Source organism: Dreissena polymorpha, chromosome 4 (genome assembly GCF_020536995.1).
Source record: "Dreissena polymorpha isolate Duluth1 chromosome 4, UMN_Dpol_1.0, whole genome shotgun sequence".
Taxonomy (NCBI): domain Eukaryota; kingdom Metazoa; phylum Mollusca; class Bivalvia; order Myida; family Dreissenidae; genus Dreissena; species Dreissena polymorpha.
In genome coordinates, this window is record NC_068358.1 from 54,546,770 (window position 1) to 54,571,964 (window position 25,195).

Genomic DNA, 25,195 nt, shown 5'->3' on the forward strand with positions numbered 1-25,195 from the left:
AATTTATGAAGATATGGCTGTTCAAAGCGATGCACCCCGTTTTGGGCTGATTTTGAGTTGCATACCTTGTTATATATATATTTGATAGTGAAATATTTTTTTTTTCAGAAAAGTTAATTTTTCGTTATAATATGATTATTTATCATTCAAAATGATGTTTTCACTAATTAATATCATAGCCACACGCTAACCACCTGTGGCTTAAGATACATTCTGTTTTCTTTGTTCATATACGGTTTCGTATTCTTGGTAGAGAGACGGTTCGGTTCACTTCTTAGAAAGACTTGCTTTTACAAAAGTATGCAGGTAAACAGTCCGTGCAGTGTCTAATATCAGGGTCGCATTGAGGTGTGACTTCAGCCTTTGTCAGCATAAAGTAGATTGTCTGTGTGTCGGAGTATAACAAAATTATGTCTACGAAAACCGGATTGTAGGTTTGTTTTAACCGGGCCAGCCGGGACCTACTGTTCAGAAATAGAACACAACAAACCATGCAATAGCAATCCGGAATAAACTCGCGCGTATTGTATTTTTTAAGCGAGTATATTCGATTTAAATGGCAATTACATTCTTTTCCGCAATCTTAAACTAAATTTAATAAGACATAATTCAATAAAAAATTTATAACAATCTTTGTAAATTATGTATAGCTTACTTCAATGAAATTGAACAAGTTTACGTACATAATACGTTTACTCGTATTTGATTCGGAACCATATTTGGGTCTATGGGTTTTATGACTTATAGGATTTCCCAACATGATTCATGTCTTGTGTACATGAAGGAAGTTTTTAATGAACAACAAACTTATTTTATATTTAATTAAAGTATATCTTCGTGAACTTTCTGAAATGTTTCTTAGCAATTAAATACATTTTTTAAAATTTATTGTGTGTGTGTATTTGAGATTTATTTACAGGTCGTCCAGCGTCTTCTCGACTACAGATGTATCGACCTGCCCCTGTGACCCTTCAGGGGAGAAAATAAGGTCATATTATACATCATAGCACGATGGCCAATGAGACCTTAATGTGACTAGATGCTTTTTTTTTTTTTTTTTTTTTTTTTTTTTTTTAATGGATTATGTAGTGGTTTGCCTTTTATCAAAATGGTTTTTGTAGTATTCCTATTATCTCTAGAGTATCATTATCCTTATTGGCATTAATGTTAATTCCTTAAAGTTTGTGTGTGGTTTTTGTGCTCTCCGCCCCAAGAGGTGTTAGTGGGGGTTCGAGCGGGATACAGAGGGCGCCCCGATTCCAGAGGCGCCCCTGGTTCTTTTAAGTGCCCGGTGTACAGCACCGATACACTGCACCCCCGTTTAACGTCCCTCGCGGAGGACTTGTTAGTACATAAACATAGATTAGTACAGATATTACTCTATTGCCCTGTGTCTTGGTGTAAATTCACATGGGCTCTCTCTGTTGTGCTGTTGGATATTGTCAGGTGTTTAATGGTGTTGCAAGGGTCAGAATAGTTTTGAAGTTTAATATAGTAGAAAAGGGGCTGCGTTTGTGTGGTTGGACCGAGATGACTGATTGGTTGTTGGTGGTACAGGGAGGACAATATCTGGTTCTACACTTTCTTTCTTTGGGAGACAATTTTCACGCGCCTTTTTTTGTTTTTGAGAGAGAGAGAGAGAGAGCGCGCGCACGTTCTTCTTCCTGTTTATATTGCTAGTGGTTACACAGATGGTTATTATATGTATTAGTGCATTTTGTTCAGGAGGGAATAGATCTGGGATGTTAATGCTGACCATCCCTCTAATTCGATCTGATCCTCATAGTGACAAGGGTAATACGTGCAGGTTAGCAATACAAGGTTTACAATTCAACGTCAAACGTAACAAGGCACAGGCATGCAAGGAAAAAACTAACACTACTCTACAAGAAAACATCACCGTCGCTACAGTAGGGGAAACAACAACAACAAATACCGTCACCATTCTCTTTTTATTTTTATTTTTGTCATGTTGGGTATGTCATGTCAACGGGGCCAGAGTGCACTGATGTCATGTCAACGGAGCCAGAGTGCACGGGCGAGAGATATCTCTTCAGGCGCGCCCTCTGGCCCAGCCGACACGCTCTACTCAACATGTTTAAGTCTTGTACATATGGGAAAAATGTTAACTAATCACATTTAATTACAACAATATTTACACCTATAGGGGTTGCACTGTGGGTAAATTTGCCCACGTACGCACTTACTGCGTCTTCCGATCCTGCGTGGAAGTATGTTGTCTGTGTCCCCTACCTTCGTCGTTGTTGCTGATTACAGCTTAAGAGAAGGAAAGCGAGGGTCTCGCGGAACCCTGGGTTTTGTTACCTAGAGCGCTATTTGGTTGTAAAAGAAGGCTTAGAGCTTATCCATAGTGGTCGAAAGGGGCCAAGTGACATATGTATTGGGGGGGGGGGGGGGGACGTACCCTTCCGTCGTTTTAGTATTATTAGTCTTTATCTATTTATTTATTGGTGTAATTTTACTATATATCATAAAGCGCAGACGAGGAAACCGCGAACGTTCGTTATAGACAGCTCCCTCATCTTTGCCTTGTTTATAGTATTGTTTATTTATGTATTGACGTCAACAAGGTGTTATTGGACACTGCATTGTAATGTACTACCAATCCAAAGTACATTTGGACCCCAAATACAATTATAGGTTCTCGGCGTGCACATTACATGCAGTGTTTCTATATCTATTTATTTGTTGATGCAATTTTCCTCTTGTCATAAGTCATTATTAATTGGAATCTTTAAAATTACATATATCATGGATTGTTTTACGGTACAGTTTTAGAACCAAATTAATTAATAATAGTATATAAGTTCGAGCCGGGCCCAGACGAGTGGCCATATGGACAACACCGGAGTGACCATCGTCCGAGACCCACCCGTCATTAGTACATAAAGTTGCCATTATTGATCTGAGTTTTTATTTATTTATTTATTTTAATTTTCCTATAGGGCCGGGATAATAGGGTTAGGTTCAGTTCGGGCCCAGACGAGTGGCCATATGGTGCACACCGAAGTGACCATCGTCCGAGACCCGCCCGTCATTAGTACATAAGATTGCTATTATTAATTTGAATAAATGAAGCAGTATATAACTGACGGTATGTGTTGTTATTTCTATCTACCGCTAATAGTCCAACGGAATATTATATTTTATCTACGTAGCCCGTGTCGCGCAAAAATTTAAACACGTGCAGTCGCACAACAGGAGCGATTCCGCTTGGAGGCATCAACAGTGAGTCGCGATTAATGATAAGTGGGTTTTTGTATGCCGCTATTACCCCTGCACTTAGTTCTAGTCTCTGTTCAGCGTGTTTAGGGCATATAAAGAAAAGATGTTCAAACGTGTTATGAATGTTGCACTGGGGGCAGAGGACAGTTTTGTAATAGTCGCCGTGCAATCTAGTCACCCTTAGGCGCATGCGCGAGTAAGCCCTGTCCTCCCTTTTAATGGGACTATAGATGTTAATCTTATGGCTAGGGTTGGTTAATATCGGTAAATTATGATCGGCGCAGTAAATTGACCATTTGTGATCCTGTTCATTATACCCTTTTTGGTTTATGATTGCAATTAGTTCGCGCGCGCTAGGCTTTAAATCAGAGGGTAGACCTTCATGGGAACCTATTCTGGCAAGTTGGTCAGCGTGTTCGTTACCCGGAATGCCTACGTGACTCGGGATCCATACGAATTGGAGAGTGATATTGTTGTTTGCTAGTTTTGTGATTCCCTTTAATGTTGCACATATAAGGTCGGGACGCGTTTTCGATGATCCTGCATTAAGTGCTTGTAAGGCGCTGAGAGAATCGGTTAATATCGCGTAGTTTGGGCGTTCGTGGGTTTCAAGTTCATTAAGCCACTTTATGGCGCTGTTTATTATAGCTAGTTCGCAAGCAAATATAGACAGTTCTTTATTGTATTTTACCTTGCACTGATGTATAATGACATTTTTGGGTTGATACACTACAAAAGCCGCGCCTGCTATTTCAAGTTCCTCATTTTTGCTACCGTCAGTGAAAATCTGGGTGTAATCCACATATTTATCTGTTACATAGTTTTGAGCTATAGAGCCACTGTTTGGGTCGTGGTCGGATTTTTTAATTAATGTTGTTAGATGTAAGTCAATATTTGGTTTTGATAGATTTCTTAAGCTAAAGTATGTAGGTTCCTGAGTTTTAATGTCAATAGTCTCATAATATTTGCCTAGCTCGAGCACGTTCTGCGCGTACGGGAGACCACTCTTCTTTTTCCTTTTTTGGTAGGCCGGGTCTTCAGTAACCCTAAGGTTAATTGGGAGGTGTGGTCCCATAGATAGCGTGCGCGCGCGGTATTTTAGTTGGTTAATTTGCCTTTGTTGACCCAGTTCTATCATTCCACATTCAGCGTGCAGCAGAACGGTGCTTGTAGATTTACGTGTACCAGTTATAATTTTAAGTGCCGTATTTTGGATTACTTGTAATTTATTGAGTAATGTTTCACTGGCTGAATTGTACGCAATGCTTCCGTAGTTTATTTTTGCCCAGATAGTGGCTTTATAAATACGCATAAGGGCTTTTTTATCCGTACCCCAGTTGTTTCTTTGGATGCATTTTAGAAAGTTGAGGTCCTTTTGGCAGCGTACAACTAGTTTAAGGATGTGGTCTTTCCATGTTAAATATTTGTCAAATGTCATACCCAAAAAAGTAATGTTGTCAAGAAGCGGAAGAGGAGCACCACATAGAGTAAGTTGTGGGGGGTTAGGGGTTTTCTTAGATCGAGTTGCTTTACGTGCATTGGCCGCTACTTTTTGTGCACTGGCAGGGAATAAGATTGCTTGGGTTTTTGTGGGATTTATTTGGAAGCCATACGATGCGCTCCAGTTTTCTATTGCAGTTAGGGCTTTTTGGATTTTAGTAATTGCTAGATTCGGTGATTTAGATGTGGTCCATATTGCACTATCGTCTACAAAAAGTGATAAATTGATTAGATCAGTGTTATTTTGTGAATTATGTGCCTTAATTTCTCTGTCTAGGGTGTTCATAGTCACGGAAAATAATATTGGAGATAGGACACTACCTTGGGGACAGCCGTTTATAGTCTCAACTGATTCTGATGTCGCGTCATGCAGTCTCACTTTTATTTTACGCGTTGTAAGAAAAGCTGCAAGCCAGTTGAGCATTTTACCCTCTATTCCTAACGTATTAAGTGTTTTAATGGCGTTTTCGTTCCATAGTTTATCGAATGCGGCTGTGAGGTCTAAAAATACGGCTGCTACGGTTTGACCGAGATTTTGGGCTCTTTTAATATCAGCTTCAAGGCGTACTAAATGATCTTCGCAAGAGTGGTTAGATCTACAGCCCGATTGGACTTCTGAGATTTTGTTATGTTTTTCTAGATACGCGCAGAGTCTCGGTTTTATCATTTTCTGCATTAGTTTGGTGAACGTAGAGGTTAAAGAGATCGGCCGATATGAGGCTGGAGAGTCTTTAGGCTTATTGATTTTAAGGATCGGAACTATTGTGGCCTCGTGCCATTCATCAGGAAGAGTACCTTCAGACCATGATTTATTATAAAGGGCAAGTAATTCTTGTTTCCCCGAGAGTGGAAGTTGTTTAAGTATCTTATAATGGATGTAATCGTCGCCCGGCGCGCCGTTTTTGCATGTAAGGAGAGCTGATTCGAGCTCGAACAGGCTAAAAGGAGCATTGTACTTGTGAGTTTTTTCCTCGGTAAGAGATTGTAACCAGACAGGAAATTCATTTTTTGTTTTTATTTTCTTTGCAATAAACGTTTCAGAGTATCCTTCGTCACTGCTTACTTTTTGATAATGTTGTACCAGGGCAGAAGCTTTATCAGCGTTAGATACAAGAACTTCGTTGTTAACCCGAAAGATAGGTGTATTAGTAGGGGGTCTGCCTTGCATGCGCTTAACTTGATCCCATAGATCTTTGCTAGTTGTTTTATGTGAGAGATTATTACAGAATTCGTTCCAGCTTTCTAATTTTGCCTTTTTTAATACTTGTTTAGCACTTTTGCGGGCTTCCCTATATTTGTCATACTTAGGTCCGGTTCTGATTCGGATACATTTTCTCCTACATTTTTCACGATATTTAATGGCGTCTGTGCATTCTTGATTCCACCATGGTACAGACCGTTTGAATTTTTTAGGTGTTTTGCTTACAGGGATTGAGTTATCAAGCGCAGTTTTAAGTTTTGTTATATAGGATTTAAAGTAAGAGTTGGTGTCAGTATTATCTACATTAGGAAGGAACTCATTATTACACTGAGTTTTAAAGTTGTTCCATTGTTCAGGTGTGGCTTTGTGTATTTTCCATTTGTGTTGTGTGGACGGAAGGGTATTCTCTATTCTTGTCTTAATGTTTATTATGATTGGAAGATGGTCACTTCCAAACGAGTCGTCAATGACATTGAAATCGCTTATAGCTTGAAGATGGGCTGAGGTAAGAGCTAGATCGATCGCGCTGTCGGGTTGATCTTCGCGATCAGACAATCTCGTTATTTGACCGTCGTTAAGGAAGTTTATGCTGTTATTGTTAATTAATTTTAGGAGATTTTCAGAGTTATCGTCGCATCGTGGATCACCCTCGGGGTTCCAGCAGGGGTGTTTTAGATTGAAATCGCCAACAATAATATTATTCTTTCTATGTTCAACTGAATGGAAAATTTTTGCATAATTTTTACACGTATTATCTTTAGTTTGAGCATATACGCATTGAATGCGGAATGATTGGTGCTTAGTCAAGTACAGTGTGAGGGCACACGATTCAATAGGGCAATCTTGATCAATGTTTATTTTAGTAAATGAAAGGCCCGATTTTACATATATTGCTACCCCAGTGCCTATAAGTTTTTCTCTTTGTTCACCTCGCACAGGTTCTTGATATCCTTTTAAATGAACTTGTCTGTGATTACTTTTGTAGTTCGTTTCCTGGAGACATACTACATGCACTTCGTTGTTATTAACATAATTTTGAAGCTCGTACATTTTTGCATTTGAGTTATGAGTAACCCCTCGGGCGTTCCACGACATAATTGTAAGACTGTTTATATTATGAGTATGAACTGTCGCAGACATTTGGGGTTTGGTGTGTTAAATTGACCTAACGTACGGGCTTGAGGCTACTGGATTAAATTAATATATTCCGTACGCGTGGCGAAAGAAGACCGGAAGCGGCGGTGCAATCGCGTGTCCTTTGCGGAGGCTATGTCGCATGATCGGGGTCGAGCTGTTACGGGCCATGCGTAGCCGGTTTCTATGTATATTGAAGGGAGAATACGCGGGGTGGTCGGATATCCTGTGTCGTTGCTGATGATGGCGTTGTTGCCTAGGTTGTTGCCTTGTTTGTTGCGGTGATGGTATAGGATTGAGCATTTTTTTAGGGTGATCTGAAGTTTGTGAGCTGGAGGGTAGCTTATGCTGTTGTTGTTGCTGATGGCGGAATGTATGTTCAACATTGTTTGTGGCTACATTATTTGTGGTTGATGTTGATGCCGGTTGTTCGGGCGGAGTAGGAGTGGTATGCTCAATATTATATTGCGCCTCATTTTCGGGGAATTTGTTTTTGAGTATGGACAAAATTTCTGTTTCAGATTTACTAAAATTTATTTATGAACTTCTGTAAATAAGTTATACGATAAAATTCGTTTCAGAAAGCCAACGGCGACATACCTCGGAATAAAATAAGCAGTATAATCAGGAATGACATTTTATTTGTTTACGTGTATATATATTTTTCTAGTACAATCGAGTCAATGGGATAATTTAAAGACCTTGCGACCTCAAAAAACTGAGGTTATTACTTTTGGGCTATTTTTTTAAAATGAAATATCTTATAAATATATTTTCGTAAACGGTTACTTACTATTCAGATAGACATTAAAAAAAAATACCTTTGTCACAGCGCGTTAGCGTTCTCACGGCGACCCAGGACGCGGTACCATCGCTCAAGATGCCGTCTTGAAGTAGGCGTCGAAAAATTAAGTCGGCGACCTAACGGGAACAACTTTGGATAAGGTCAGAGTAAACTCCGAACCACTGCGTACTCACGTCGTCCTATATGGGATACCAAAGGGGTCGAAACTTTAACTTCTGCTCGAGCAGAAAAAAAAAAAATGCTGCTCGAGCAGCATTTAAATGCTGCTCGACTAGCAAAATGCTGCTCGAGCAGCAAATTTACTGCTCGACCGGCATTTTTCTGCTCGTGCAGAAAAATCCTGCTCGACCAGCATTTATTTTTAGATTATGGCATTAGCCAATCAGAACTCTTGTTATATTTGCCTTTTGGTGCGAAACTGGTTTGTTTGGAAAAAATGGCTGCCGCCATGATGGTGCCTTTTTCACATCTTCTGCAAGTTTATGTGACGACCTGTTTAAAGTTTAACATTGACACGCGGTAAGTGCTTTATATTTTGGCTGCAAACTAGTCGATCAAAAAATTGTTGCCATTCGCTTAATAAGAAAATCGATCATAAATGTCTAACGGCTGTTAAAACTTTTGCGAAAATCACGACGATGACTGATAAGAATTGCTCAATAGACCAGTTCACGCGTGACGTCACGCGCACCTGCGTGTTTACATCCGGGCTATGTTGGTAGTCAAAAGAAAGATACAATCAATGGGGAGAAATAGAGCGTGATCGGTTAAATTTAAACGATTATATTTAGATTTTATTTTTCAACATGCCAACAAGTTGTTCTACGTTTCTGAAACAAATAAGATTGAACACAATGAATAAATAGATCAAATCCAAATAAAAACATTTACAAATTAACCATAATGGTATTTGTCTGGGCAGGGACCTTTACCCTGGTCCGGGAAAACTAACATGTTGACACATTAAATAAACATTTAATTAAATGCAATAGTTTTCATTTGATTGTTTGCATCAATCTTAAAATCGTTTAAGCCTTTGTATTCCGGTGTTTAATTGCCCCTTTGTTCTGCCTAATCCGATTATCTCGTTTTGATCAGATATTGTCCAGACCTAACTAACAACATGGTGTCATAAATCACACTAGGTGGCAGATGACAGTCTGGTCATTAAACGCAATTGATGATGCCACCATGTCTTCATTCTGGTAGTATTAAGTAACTAGGCATTTGGTTGAATAAATTTACCACCGAAATACTTAACAGTTGCTTAAATTAGATATGTTACATAATTATTGTACAAATTTGAAGTCTATAGATTATCGGAAATTGAACACGGTAAAGATACAAGCCCGTTTTATTTATAAAAAATAAAGTATTTATGAATTATAAAATGTAAATAAAAAATATTTTACGTATTTAGCGGGCATCGGTTAATTATAAATACGTCATTCCGTATAAAGATGTAATGTTACGGCAATGCACGAACTACATCATAAAAACAAGAAATAACGTTTGACATCAATGGGGGTAAATAATAATGAAACAATGTGTATATATTATATTATATATGTATATATATTATGTTGTGTGTGTGTGTGTGTGTGTTTGTGCGTGTGTGTTAAATGTTAGATAGTTGTCACTCATACTCGATCACTAGAAACGAGTTTACAAAATACATGAATACACAGTTCAATTTGCATCATGTGAGGTTGTGTTTTTCAGTTGAATGTTAATATTCCTCAAGTCATTCTCTGAACAACACCCATCCAAATTAAAATTACATGTAAATACCGTCATGAACTTCGCTTTTATAGGGCTTTGTAGTATGTTTATTTTCAATGAAACACTGACACATTCTAGCTATCACTAATTTTTTATTATTATAGTTTACGCATGCAATTGATAATTATAATTTTATAATTAGATGTATCATTATTTTTATTGAAGCTTTTCTGCAAATAATTATACGGCTAATGCATAGAGCTCTTTGTTGCGTCGAGTTGTCTGTCGTTCAGTCTTCAGACAATGTTAATTACTTTTATGCTAATGACGCGTTCTTTTAAAATGCAAATAAATGTGTTAATGCATTCTTTTGGCACTAAACATTATATTTTTTAAATATTATTTAGGTGTTGTTTTTTTAGTTTCTTTTCGATTAATTGACTAAACAAGTCTCGTTATCCATATGCTTTGCGTTAGCTGTAAGCAATGCTTTTGACTACCAGTGCATTGCGCATGCGCGAAAATCGGGAATCAAAACAATAACAATGGCCTATGGGTGCGCAAGTGTAGGTTATCTGTTTCTATCGATTTATTTTCTTAATGATTCTTAATAATTGCTTCCGTCACAGGTGCCGATTGCCTGTGATTGTGCCTTTCTGGTTAACATTGTTTACGTTTCTCGTTCTCCCCATACATCACGGACTCTAGATTACACGGATATGAAACGGGACCGTTACGCCAAATATCTTGTTGTGTCTAAGTCACGTGACCGTGTCGTAACAATCGATCTTCTATCGAAGCGCCGAGGTTATAAATTTGATGTACCCACTCACGTATTTTGTTAAATTATAGTTTCATTTCTAGGCCGATTTTGACAAATTATATATCATTACAAAGCTTACGTAACGTAGTTTTCAGATATATAAATGTATATTAAGTTTTTCTTCTGATTTCGGCAGCCCGGCGAGTTATAACTTTAACTTTTGCAAATAACATACCGTTTTGGAGTTTTAGAATCTAGATTTACGGTTGACATGTTCGTACTTTATACATAATTGTAGCGTTTCTATTTGGAGTTCAGTTTTAAAAATAACATCTTGCTTAGGAGAATAGAATTCTGTATACGATAGAAAAAAAAAATTGTTTAAAAACGAAAGTAATTAAGGAATGAAGGCGGGAAAATGTAGCGCGCGTTCCTAACGCACTGAACTGATGCTGCGGTCTTGGCGATTATGCTTTTGTTTAGATACCGGCCATTGAATTTCCTTTGCCATGATTATTATATTTTTTATGAAATATATTGAAATATTTTGTTCTAGAGATATATCCATAAAGCTAAGTATTAATGAAGCTTAATAAATTTACGATTTCATCTCTTGATTATAACACAGAAAGGGTGTTAATTTTATGATGAAACAGCGTATACAAATGTATAGCGGACCCTCTTGATATTTTTCGGCTTTGCATACTTCAAATATAATGGGTGTCAAAACATTCATCGTTTGTTGTTTATTATCAAAAAGGTAATTATGTAAAATTATATGAAAGGTTATTAACCATAAATTATCAATTAATTAAAATTATTTAAAGATTCTTGAAAATCACGGTCAACTGTCTATGCATGTATATTGAAATATCTTTATAAGTTAACAGAGTTACAAATATATAGAATTCTAAATTAAAACTCTGTATTATTTGTATTTTTCGGAAAGATTATTTAACCCTGTTGTGGTCAAATGAGAATGCTGTTTTTAATTATGTTGTTCCGTACACTACCATACACTCTTTATAGGACTACGAAATGACGGAGTTTTTTTACCGGTACCCGCTAAATACGTTAAATGTGAAGTATTAGATTTTTTAAAGGTTTAAAATGTACATGTATAGGTATTAAGCACTTATAATTATTGTGATTTAGCTGGCTGACATCTATACAGTATTTAGTTTATGGCAATCTGTATGGGCAGATGACTATAAATGTTTTCAACACGCTACATATCTTATAAACGCAAAATTGAGTATTTGGCGTTACATTACTCCAAGAAATGACCACTAATACCACGAGAAGACATGGAGGTATCATAAAAAGTGTAAACTGACCAGACATTGCCACCTGTGGTTAGGGACCAATATACAAGTATAGGTCCCTGCTGTGGCGTATGACACCATAGTGTTATTTAGTATTGGTCGGCACAGTATCTGATCATAACGAGATAATTGGCTTGTGCTGAACACAGGGGCAATAAAACCACAGATCTATCAATAAACAAGATTATTGAGATATCTTTTATTGAACACCGCGATAAAAATGCTCAAACCATGGACTCTAGATTACACGGATAAAAAACATGGCAACATTCTCAGAATCATCACTGCTATATGTGTAATCACCTAACAATTCGTCTTAAAATAATTTATATATTTGAGTTGAAGACGATGTACTGTTGTTTAAGTCTGAATAAACTATATGTCTGCCTGTCTAAATCCAAGCCGTCATCGTCCCGGTGAAAAAAAATCTGATTTTCAATAGTTGGACATGATGCCCTGATGTCAAAATACGAAATGACCCGCGTAACACGGACCGTGATTTTCAAGAATCTTTAATAAATTGATAATTTAAGGTAAATAACATTTCAAATAATTATACATAATTACCTTGTTGATAATAAACAGCAAACGATGAAGGTTTTTGACACCCATTTTATTTCAAGTATGCATGCAAAACCGAATAATATCGAGAGGGTCCGCTATATACGCTGTTTCATCATAAATTTTACACCCTTCCTGTGTTATAAACAAGAGCTGAAAACGTTAATTTATTAAGATTCATTTATAATAAGCTTTATTGATATGTTTCGTGAACAAAATACTACAATATATTCCCTAAAAAATATAATAAGATGGAAAAAGAAATTAAATGGCCGGTTTCTAAACAAAAGCATAATCGCCAAGACCGTAGCATCAGTTCAGTGCGTTAGGAACGCGCGCTACATTTTCCCGCCTTCATTCCTTAATTACTTTCGTTTTTAAACAAATTTTTTTTCTATCGTATACAGAATTCTATTCTCCTAAGCAAGATGTAATTTGTAAAACTGAACTCCAAATATAAACGCTACAAATTGGTATTAAGTACGAACATGTCAACCGTAAATCTAGATTCTAAAACTCCAAAACGGTATGATATTTGCAAAAGTTTAAGTTATAACTCGCCGGGCTGTCGAAATCAGAAGAAAAACTTAATATATATTGATATATCTGTTTACTACGTAACGTAAGCTTTCTAATGATATATAATTTGTCAAAATCGGCCGAGAAATGAAACTATAATTTAACAAAAGACGTGAGTGGGTACATCAAAATGTATAACCTCGGCACTTCGCTGTACGCTAATCGTAAAAGATCGATAGCCACAACACGTTAAAACGCGCGGTGGTAAAACATAAAATGTGTATTTCTTGTGTTTAACTCGCTATAAATCCATTAATAACAACGGGAATATACTAAAAGTTATATTTTTTTGAAAGAGGAATTAATAAGCAACAAGATAACGTATAAACCAATAAAATCGGATGAATAGGTCTTGCATAAGATTGAATTTACTACAGTAAGGGTCAAATACTCGATTCATCTCCTGTCAATATACACTCCGTGCATACATGTATATCTGCTGTCCTAACTTTTACAATTATCCAAAATATCATGTCTGTTAACCAGTTCTCAGTGCCCCAGATAAGCTGCGTATCTGCGTCTTTCACCCTATTAAAATGTTTAAAAATGCAAATAATACAATATCATGAGTATTGAAAACGCAACCAATTTGACTTTTACGCAAATTCATCAAATTAACGATACAAAACTTCGATTAAAAATGATTTGCTCATTTTAGGTATTTTCTCTTTGGAATTATTATCGTAACGCGATGACGCTTACATTCAGCAAGCTCAGCAAACGGTCATAGTTATTCAAACGCGATGTGTTTTCAATCTGACCTAATTCGTCGCTCATTGTGCATGTATTTGTAAAGCGTCTGTACTTTCAGTTTCTATTACGATGCGAAATAAAAATAGCTAAGAGAGGTCGAAAGACGTCCGAGAATGTTGCGCCAAAATATCAGCCGATCGCAAACTTTTTTGAATCAAGAAAGCAAGAGCCAATAAGTGCCGAATCATTCGTGTTATCGATTTTGTTAGAAACTGTGTATACAGCAGTTGAGTTGACATCCAAAAAACATGATGGAAAGTCTGTGACTTAACAAACCTGTCAAAAGTATAAAAAGGCATGTCATTGGTTAGAAATTTTCGACATTTTTTAAAGTTTATATCATGGACAGTTTCAAGGATTACAGATATTAGGAAACATCACTTTATTAAAATTTATGATGATAGTTTACAGTTCTATTGAATCAATACAAGTGTGCAGCGTAAACGGAAGTAAATCAGCAATTATTTAAGGTATGCATTTTAATTACTCATTTCACTCTATATGAAGAATGAAATCACCCTATTTTTCAAAATCAATGGTTGAAAACCCTATTTCCCAAATAATTATCTGGGGCACTGAGTTCTCGAGGACTTTTCTCAATTTCAATGTAAATTATTTTTCACCGAGGCCAATTTGCTTGTTCAAAGCTAACAACAGGTAAAATGTGAGTTGTGTCTGAATTACAAGTTGTTTAATTTTTCATAATTGAAATGTTTACAATTTACTATTTATTGAATAACTTGGCAGTGGATAATTAAGTTCTGGGATGTTATTTTCAGCTCTGAACTGCGAAAAAATTGCATAATAATAACATTGGTGGCACTATAATGAGTTACCTTTCATCTGTCCTTCCATTTAAATGTCCCTAAAGCAGACTTCCCAAACTTTGCAGAAAGAGTTTAGGCATTGTATTACACTATCATTTTAACCATGGCATGCTATTGTACAACATGTCTTTACGGAAATAATTTGGATAAAAAATATTTGCAGGAAATAATTTTTCCATTGCAAATCATTTGTATCTTTTTATCTTTATTCTGATATGCCCCTCTTAAGAATAATGTCATGTATAGCTGGTTTAGAATTAAGGATGATTATATGTCCTAACAGCATTTTGTCATGTCATTTACTGTACTTCTTAACCTACATGTATTTGAATATTCAGTCCCCATATAACTACGCCCATATGTTGTGAACATTTTCATACAAGAATACAAACAGGAATATGTATTGGAGTTTGCTGTTTAAATTGACAGTCAATTGGAAGGTAACAGGTTTATTTTTAACCAGATGTGAGGAACTAAACGCAATTTGCAGGGAAAAAAATATATCCCTTTATACCACTTAAGTATATTTGCATCACAGGAGCTCTGGTGTCGTGAGGTTGAGGAAATTAGTGTTGAATCTAAAACATTAAGCATCATGAACTCAAAAGTGAGAAGCCAAGTCAGACACCGCTAAATGTAAAAAAATCTGTCAGATGTTTGGTCTGAGAGGCTAGGAAATTCTGTCAGACTGAAGGATAATTTTTGGATTCTACTTATTAGCATACCTGATAATAGCATATTTATGTTATTAGCATATAGAATGTCAAAGCACAGATTAATTCCTTTAAATTTTAATGTATTTTTCTTCTATTAATAGCATAATTTTTAACCCCAATATTCAGAATTCACTTAAAAGTCTTTATAGCATAGAACATTCTCAGAATGCCAAGAAAATATGCTTTAAATCTGCTAAAATATGCTCAAATGCAAATGCAAATACCTTAGAATACAATTACATTTGATAAATAGTTATCTTAAACATCAATCATATACAATGTTGCATTTAAATTTCACTTTGAAGATCAATTATTAACAGATTTGACTTATTGTATGCCCCCAGTTGCTATATTTATGCTAAAATGTGTGTTCCTGTTAATAGCATATTCCTGTTATTAGCATAATTTTTGCTGACATGGTATGCTAAGAACAGGAATCCACTGTAGCAACATATTAATCAGGTATTATGGTTTGAATCCGTGAACTATTATTTTTAATGGTGAAAGAAAATCTCCATTGCGCGTTTTCAAAAATTCCTAATCAAGCTTGGTAAAAGAACACACAGAATAGCAAATTTATTACAGCGCCAACTTCCGGGTAAAAATGATTGATTTTTTTTATATTCCTTAAAGACCAATGCCGCATCATATCCTATGGGTGATTTAAAAAATAATGAAGCCTAAATAAAACATGCATTTATTTTCTTACCATTAAGCATGTTTGAGTTCTTTTTCTATCTTACAGAAGTGTTTCCATGTGATTAACTTGAATGTGAAAATTCTTCTCAATAACTTGCTTCATTAACAAAATATATTGAACAATATCCTTAAAATTGCCCCAAGTTTACTGGTTTTGCGTGACATTTTTTGTAAAAGGCAATTTTCAATTCTATACTTCAATAAAACTTTCAGAAATATAAGGTATTGCCAGATTGTTTAATGTTTTGGATTAAGCTTCAACACCTTATTTCGGAGGCATTTTTTCTGTATTATATATGACTAAGTAACACAAAGTTAAAGCAGGTTTTCATTCGGGGACTCGAGAAAATATCATAACACATTCTATTTAAAAGGTAGGCTCTAATTAGTTTGTATTATACATCAGCGGCTCGACTAGAGCCAATCAAAAGACTTGCTGGAGTCTTCAAGCCTCATTCGGTTAAACTCAGCGTTCATTGCTACACTTTTGACTCATACACAAGATGGTTTGTGCTTATCGTGATTCGCGTATGCGGTAATGGATACAGTTCAGCAATGTGTCCGAGTGGACGCACATTTTAAAACGATGCGTCTATTTCGATATTTGTTCGTCATAGACGCGAGACGCACATGTAGATTATACCCTGGAATAACTAAATCAACAAAAGGTTACCAGACAACAACTTTTGAATGACCCACGTACATTTGTTCAAAACACATTAAATTAAAAATTAATATTTATTATAATGTGATACATTGTAATGGTTTAATTATACTCTTAGCATTGAAGTGCAATTTTATGCCTGGGACTTCCAAAATTTAATGCTTACAAATGGCTAACATGAGAAGGCTGAACTCAAAGGTCAAAGTCGCACTTACAGGTCAATAGTCAAATATGGATATTAACAGGTTGTGTTTGACATAAGCGTAGTTTTGAGACAAAAGTGGAATGTGGGGGCAACTGTGCCTTATGAACACGTCTTTTTTTTTAGGTCTATCATATTTTTCTTTTACTAAGTTCATGCCTTCTATCAGGTAAATTTGTGTCCGTGAACTCATATGAGCTCTTAAGGGCCATCATGGCCCGCTTGTTATGTTAAATAGCTACTTTATTTCAAAAATCTGTAAAATTGATAATTTTTAAATGTGTGAAAACAACACAGACTTCAATTGGTATTAGTCTAATTAAGTCTACAACAAACATTTGACATTTTGCAATACATGTATAGCAAAACCATAATTTATATTTAATGAAATTTTATATAATACAGTTTAGAAAATGTCAATATGTGTGTCACACAAATAATAGAACATACATTATTCCACAGTGGATGATTGGTGTTTGAGACCCAGTTCGTAGTTCGGAAGACGCGCAAAAGCAATTCACAAAGTGTTGATTATTTTAGTGTTTATTTTCATAAAGTACTCAATTAACAGCAATAATAACAATTATCTTTAGATAACACAGTTCTGACACACAGTATTAATTGTTTAGTTAAATTAATGTTTGTTTAGTAGCAATGTTTTCTTGTTACGTTTAATGCAATTTATATATGTATCACAGAATAACACAAAGTCAAGTAAACAAGGACTTGACACATTTTTATCCCCCGCCAAAGGCGGAGGGATATAGTTTTGGTGTTGTCCGTCAGTCTGTCATCTGTTAGTCCGTCCATCACAAACTTTTCAGGTCTATATCTCAGAAACTATAATTATAAGATTGCATCACGAAACTTAATGAATTTATAGATATCAATGAGGAGAAGTTCCGTGCAGAAGAACCATAACCCTACACTTTCTTAAATAAGGGTAATTGCTCTTTGTTGTTTTTGTATGATGTAACTTTTCAGGGCTATATCTCAGACACGATACAAGATTTCAACATGAAACTTCATGGATGTATAGATATTAATGAGGAGAAGTGCCATTCACAAGAACCATAACCCTTTACTTTCTTAAATGAGAGTTATTGCCATTTGTTGTTTTTGTATGATGTAACTTTTCAGGGCTATATCTCAGATATGATACAAGTTTTCAACATGAAACTTCATGGGCGTATAGATATTAATAAGGAGAAGCTCCATGCACAAGAACCATACCCCTACACTTTCTTAAATAAGAGATATTGCCCTTTGTTTTTTTGTATGATGTAACTACAAAAAAGTAAGAAAAGGCACAACCCTACAAATAAGCTTTCTTTTAGTTATTCACCCATCAATAAACAAAATTTATTTGGTGGGGGATATCAATTAAACGAATTTTCTTGTTGTTTATATTATAAAAGTGAGGACTTCATATAAAATTTATTTATCAAAATGAAGACTTGCCCTAAATTAGTTGTTTGCAAATAAGAATTTTCCCCAAAAATCTTTATATAATTTAAAGTGAGGACTTAAGACACACAATTCATTTGATGAAAATAAAGACTTGTCCTACAATATTTTTTTGGAAAATAATAATTTTCTCAAATAAATGTGAGAACTTGATACACAATTCATTTGATCAAAATAATACTTTTCCTTCAATTACAAGGTAGTTTTTTTTGTTAAATAAGATTTTTCTCAAAAACATTCTAATCAATCAAAATGAGGACTTTACACAGAACTTATTTTATTATAAAAGTGAGGACTTGACACACATATTGATTTATCATAAAGTGAGGACTAAATGCACACTTCATTTTATCAAAATGATGATTTCCCCTTTAATTAGTTTTTTTCAAAATAAGATCTTTCTTAAAAAAAAGTATTTGCAATCAAAATGAGGACTTTACACAAAACTTATTTTATTATAAAAGTAAGGACTTGACACACATATTGATTTATCATAAAAGTGAGGACTTAATGCACACTTCTTTTTATCAAAATGATGACTTGCCCTTCAATTAGGTTTTTTGAAAATAAGAACTTTCTCAAAAAAATTATTTGCAATCAAAATGAGGACTTTACACAAAACTTATTTTATTATAAAAGTGAGGACTTGACATACAATTGATTTATCATAAAAGTGAGGACTTGATACACACTTCATTTTATCAAAATGATGACTCCAGTTTTTTAAAATAAGAACTTTCTCAAAAAAATTCTTATCAATCAAAATGAGGACTTTACACAAAACTTATTTTATTATAAAAGTGAGGACTTGACATACAATTGATTTATCATAAAAGTGAGGACTTGATACACAATTCATTTTATCAAAATGATGACTTGCCCTTCATTTAGGGTTTTTGAAAATAAGAATTAACCTCCAAAAACTCTTTATTTCATCAAAATGAGGACTTAACATACAATTCTTGGCAAGCATGTCTTATGAATCATTTCCTGAATACAATAATTAGATGGACACTGGACAGTTATGTAGATTGATGTTGTGATTAAACATGGCTTTCGATTTTGTGATGCAGGAGATGATGCCAATGATTCACCTTTAGAAGATATGACGGTAACAGTGGTCCAGAACTTGGCTCAACCAGAGTTCCACCAACATTGCAACATGCACACAACCAGCAAAACATACCAAGGTACTTGGGAGAGAAAATATTTGGTGCTTATATGCAACCATTCTTGTAAAACTTCAACGCGGACAAGTTTATGGAAGTTGTGACAAAGGATTGCTCTCTTTCTTGTGAAACAGCTGGTAAGGCTGGTGATGCCCCATGCAGATGCACTAGAAGACATTAATTTTTAGCTTGACTATTGTATATGAAATATATATAGTGGAGCTATCCTACTCAACCCGGGATCGGCTTCCCGTAAGCGTAAGCGTGCAAATGTTAAAGTTTGCGTACTACCCCAAATATTTCCTATGTCCCTTGACAAATTTCTTAAATATTTTGCATACTTCTTTACCAACATGACCCCAACTTACAAACAAGAGCAGACAACTGTATCAATCATTTTGTAAGAATAATGGCCTTTTTTCCACTTAGAATATGCATATTATTAATAACTCTATGTAAAAGTTTGCGAACCACCCCAAATATTTCCTATGTCCCTTGACATATTGCTTTAATATTGTGCATACTTCTTTACCAACATGACTCAAATTTGACCCTGCCTTGGGGGGTCAAAAAATTGAAAATTTGCTTATTATATAAGGCCTATTTTGTGAAAACTTTAAAAATCTTTACATCCATAACCATTGGGCCTAGGGCTACCAAATTTGGTATGAAGTGACATCTAATAGTCCTCTACCAAGTTTGTTCAAATTATGCCCCTGGGGTCAAATTTGACCCTGTCCTGGGGGTGTCAAAAATTGAAAATTTGCTTATATAAGGCCTATTTTGTGCAAACTTTAAAAATCTTCTTGTCCTAACCGTATGACATAGGGCTACCAAATTTGGTATGTAATGACATCTTATGGTCCCCTACCAAGTTTGTTCAAATCAAGCCCCTGGAATCAAATTTGACCGTTCCCCAGGGGTCACAAAATTGAACATATGCTTATATTGGGCCCATTTTGTGCAAACTATAAAAATCTTCTTGTCCATAACCATTGGGCCTATTTCTACTAAATTCGTTAGGTAGTGACATATAATAGTTCTCTACCTAGTTTGTTCAAATTATGCCCCTGGGAACAAATTTGACCTTGCTCCAGGGGTCACAAAAATGAACATATGCTTAAATAAGGCCTATTGTGTGCAAACTTTAAAAATCTTCTTGTTCTTAATTATAGAGCCTAGGGCTACTAAATTTGGTATGTAGTGATATCTAATAGTCCTTTACCAAATTTGTTCAAATTATTTCCCTGGGCTTAAATTTGACCCGGCCCCGGGGGTCACAAAACTGAACATATGACGTTTACCAGTGGAGATTACTGCGGCCGTTTGGCTGTGACCAACAACAACATCAACATCTTGTAAACATGAGATAAAACCCTGTAATTTAGTGCCATTTTAGGTCAGATGGTGACTGCTTACAAAGGCATTGAAGTAAGAACATGTGTTATGAATGTTTTTTTTACAAACTGAAAAAAGTCAGGTTTTATTTAAATATGTTGAAAGTGACCATATATCCGGATGAAAATATTTTGGATGACATGTTAATTTCATGTCTTTTTTTGTAGTGTTAAAACCAGTTTAATAATATATTATTGATTTTTAAAACACAACTTCCATGAACATAATTATTTCAAGAAAAGTCAATATATGATACTGCAAGGTAAACTCAAACTTTTTATCCAAGAGAAGGTTTTGAAATTAATGAAGTGCAATGTTCTTAACTATCGTATATGCTGCTTTTTAATAACTAATGATTCATTGTTCCATTTGTGAATCGTGACTCATGAATTGTGGATATGATTGTCAATTGCTCAACAATCCATATATATTTCTGACCATTTTATAATTTTCTTAATATAAGTTATGAATTGATCTTAGAAGTCAAATGTATTACTTATTAAAAACATTTATAAATATAAAGAAATAATCTTTAGATTATCATAATATTCTCAGGCCTGTTGGTGTAAGGGATGTGTGGGTTGATGAGCAATTTCTCCTTTTATCACAATTATTTCTACCCTACCTGATCATTTCCTTCATATTCCATTTTAATTTAATTGACATCTGCAACCTCTTTCAAATTGGGAAAGTCCAAAATGTGTCGTTTGGTAAAGGTTTAAGGCATTTTGATTCCTATGGGTCTTGAGAATCTGTTTCAAATCAAATGCGTAGATTTGATCGTCAGCGTCTAAAAATATGTGAAATAGAAAGAACGACAATATCTTTTGGAGAGATAAATGTACCTACGTTATAAGCAAAAGACCTGTGCAACAATTCCCGGGCTTTTAAGTCTGTTTAGTTAACACGGTAGTAACTTTTTCCATTTATAAAAATGCTCACACTTCCAACTTTAAACCCCCAGTGGGACGAGGGATAGAAAGAGAAAGTCACATGCTTGAGTACATTTCAACCCATGCGCATTGCACGTTTTTTTTCGCAAAGAAAAAACAGTGGAGCGATACAGGGCCATCATGGCCCTCTTGTTTTGAATATACAGTTATTATATATGACTTATTACTTATTAAAGATCTTTGCTAAAAGAATATACAAACAAGACTTAATATCTCGGCTATCAAAACTGATTAATATAGTTATCATTATAGTATTCAGATATTACATACTGATATCCATACACAAATTCTGGCATTCATTTATTTTCATTGTCTTGACACTTTCTTCCAACAAATAACCACTTACTGTTAGATCAGCAATATTCGGACAGGTAAACTCTATCTAAAACCATGGTAATTAAGTCTAACCCCATTATTGCAGTTTATGGTTTATGTATAAATATGTGAAGTACATGTATGATTATAAAATTAAGAAATTTAGAAGCACAAGATAATGTATCACTTGTGACCAACCAATAGCTTTACAATAATTTTGCAAAACAGAAATGTACATGGAGTATAAAATTTAACTTAGATTTATTGGAATGTGAAATACATTTTTAAAAGCTGAATAACAGATCTATTAACATATTTCTCTCTGACAATACTAATGGCACAAACTTGACATTGCTTATTTAATGACTTGAATTGATAACACTCTTAAATAATTATAATGGACATGCTATGCCTTAAAAATGTTCTTTGGTCCAATTATGACATTTAAAAATTATTCAGTACCCATACTTCAATAGCTCGTATAATCAGATTACCCTACCCATTGAATACCTGAACATTGTAATATATTTATGCCCCCCTTCGAAGAAGAGGGGGTATATTGCTTTGCTCATGTCGGTCTGTCGGTCCGTCCACCAGGTGGTTGTCAGACGATAAATCAAGAACGCTTGGGCCTAGGATCATGAAACTTTATAGGTACATTGATCATGACTCGCAGATGACCCCTATTGATTTTGAGGTCACTAGGTCAAAGGTCAAGGTCACGGTGACCCGAAATAATAAAATGGTTTCCGTATGATAACTCAAGAACGTTTAGGCCTAGGATCATGAAACTTGATAGGTAGATTGATCATAACTCGCAGATGACCCCTATTGATTTTCAGGTCACTAGGTCAAAGGTCAAGGTCACAGTGACCCGAAATAGTAAAATGGTTTCCGGATGATAACTCAAGAACGCTTAGGCCTAGGATCATGAAACTTGATAGGTAGATTGATCATGACTCGCAGATGACCCCTATTGATTTTCAGGTCACTAGGTCAAAGGTCAAGGTCACAGTGACAAAAAACATATTCACACAATGGCTCTCACTTCAACGGAGAGCCCATATGGGGGGCATGCATGTTTTACAAACAGCCCTTGTTATAAGATATAATCGCTCCGCAAATTTCTTTGTGTGAGTGTAGTGTCAGGCAATTTGAAAAAGATCTACAATAAAATGAATTTCTTTCATATCATACCTGCCAAATCACTCGAAGCCTTTGACTAGTAATGGCTGCAATATGAGAACCATAGCTGAAACTTTCAATTTAAAATCCACTGGTGATCAGCAATTTAACGAACTTGTTCGAACATTTGGCCATTATTGAGGAGGGCATATATTAGTCACACCTTACCTCTAATTCTGAGTTCTTGTGTGTGTATGTGTGTGAGTATTCTGTATGAAATTAGTATCATCTCTGTAATTTGTGCATTCCTAGAAGGATTTCAATGTCATTTCATATTTATGCCCCCCTTCGAAGAAGAGGAGGTATATTGCTTTGCACATGTTGGTCGGTCGGTCGGTTTGTCGGTCTGTCGGTCGGTCGGTCCGTCCACCAGGTGGTTTCCGGATGATAACTCAAGAATGCTTAGGCCTAGGATCATGAAACTTCATAGGTACATTGATCATGACTTGCAGATGACCCCTATTGATTTTGAGGTCACTAGGTCAAAGGTCAAGGTCACTGTGACCCGAAATAGTAAAATGGTTTCCGGATGATAATTCAAGAACGCTTATGCCTAGGATCATGAAACTTGATAGGTAGATTGATCATGACTCGCAGATGACCCCTATTGATTTTCAGGTCACTAGGTCAAAGGTCAAGGTCACAGTGTCCCGAAATAGTCAAATGATTTCCGGATGATAACTCAAGAAAGCTTATGCCTAGGATTATGAAACTTGATAGGTACATTGATCGTGACTCGCAGATGACCCCTATTGATTTTGAGGTCAAGAGGTCAAAGGTCAAAGTGACAAAAAACATTTTTACAAAATGGCTGTCACTACAACTGAGAGCCCATATTTTATATTTGCCTGACTACAGTACAGACACAGTGTACTTAAACAAAAAAGTCCGTCAGCAGTGTTCTTTTTTCTCGATGGGTGACACTTCCCGGGGGATGGACACGCTACTTACTGCGTTGTTTGGCGGTCATTCACCTTGTTTTGCGATGAAAAGGAGTCGGCAACATGGGAATCGGAAATATGCATTCGGTAAACTAGGATACATTGTAAATAACCGAAATAATAAATATTCGGCCGATGGGGAAATGGCAAAAAATGACTTCGCAAACTGGAAATCTGAAATTCAAAATTCAGCAATCCGGTACAAAGATAGCGACGATCACAGCTTCATTGCTTTATTTGTCCGTTTCACCGATTTTAGATTTTTAACTGTGTAGAGGTTAAACCACTTTCGACAGCTAATTGGTGTTTATCTGTTGTGTAATGTCAATAATGTTGTGAAAAACTAAAGAGTAAGTGTTTATTACATGTATTCCCTATCAGAGCTGTATGTGTAAGAAAAATAAATGAAATTATGAAGATGATTTATATACACGCTAACGCAGTGTAACTGTTAACAGATATTCATTTTCATTTTTACCCGTTACGGAAGCTTTTTTTTCATAATTTGTATGACACAAAACATTTTTTGTACATTATCGTATTGCATTTAATCTAAATAAAATTTGCTCGTCCAATGAAAGTTGTGTCCCATAATGCATTGTACTCTTTACACTTCTGATGAATGGTGTAGGCCTCAGATTTTGGCTCTTTGAGAAAAGAAACTGTTGAAAACATGCCCCCGGGGTAAATTTTGGCCATGCCCCATTACCCAGGTGAGTGATAAAGGGCATTTTTTCAATCTTGTCTAAATTTTTTTATAAATATAACAATGTTTCATTATAAATTTCTGCTGAAAAGAGAGAATATGTATTGCTTAAATAAGGTTTATAGTAAATTAAAAACAGCGTTATTACATGTATACCCCTTTAAGCTACTGTAATCCTTTAGTTCAGAAACATTTCAAACAGCTTTATGGGGAACAAAATAATGTTCTATGGTCCAACCAGTTTGTATAATGTTTTAAAACTATTCAATATTCCCCACAGGATTTTGAATAGCTCAACAAATGAGATATTTGACACCTAAAGAAGATTCCTTTGTGTGAAATAGACATGCTCAAATATCCACAA

General features: G+C 35.4%; 1 protein-coding gene and 1 long non-coding RNA gene across 4 annotated transcripts in view; one reads left to right on the forward strand and one right to left on the reverse strand.

The window, feature by feature from the left end:
• The window catches only part of LOC127878062 (acetylcholine receptor subunit alpha-like), a 77,782-nt gene extending 69,720 nt beyond the window's left edge, over positions 1-8,062 (reverse strand). For both annotated transcript variants that reach the window (XM_052424468.1, XM_052424464.1), the window contains exon 1: positions 7,903-8,062. The gene's annotated coding sequence lies outside the window, so the exon portion shown is untranslated. The remainder of the gene's footprint in view (positions 1-7,902) is intronic.
• Positions 8,063-8,297: 235 nt separating this feature from the next.
• The window catches only part of LOC127879164 (uncharacterized), a 36,957-nt gene continuing 20,059 nt past the window's right edge, over positions 8,298-25,195 (forward strand). The window contains exons 1-2 of one of the 2 annotated variants that reach the window (XR_008048947.1): positions 8,298-8,405; positions 19,238-19,354. This is a non-coding gene — a long non-coding RNA (uncharacterized LOC127879164). Of the gene's footprint in view, positions 8,406-13,580; positions 14,060-19,237; positions 19,355-25,195 lie in introns of those variants that run through there. The other variant, XR_008048946.1, reaches the window with a different exon arrangement.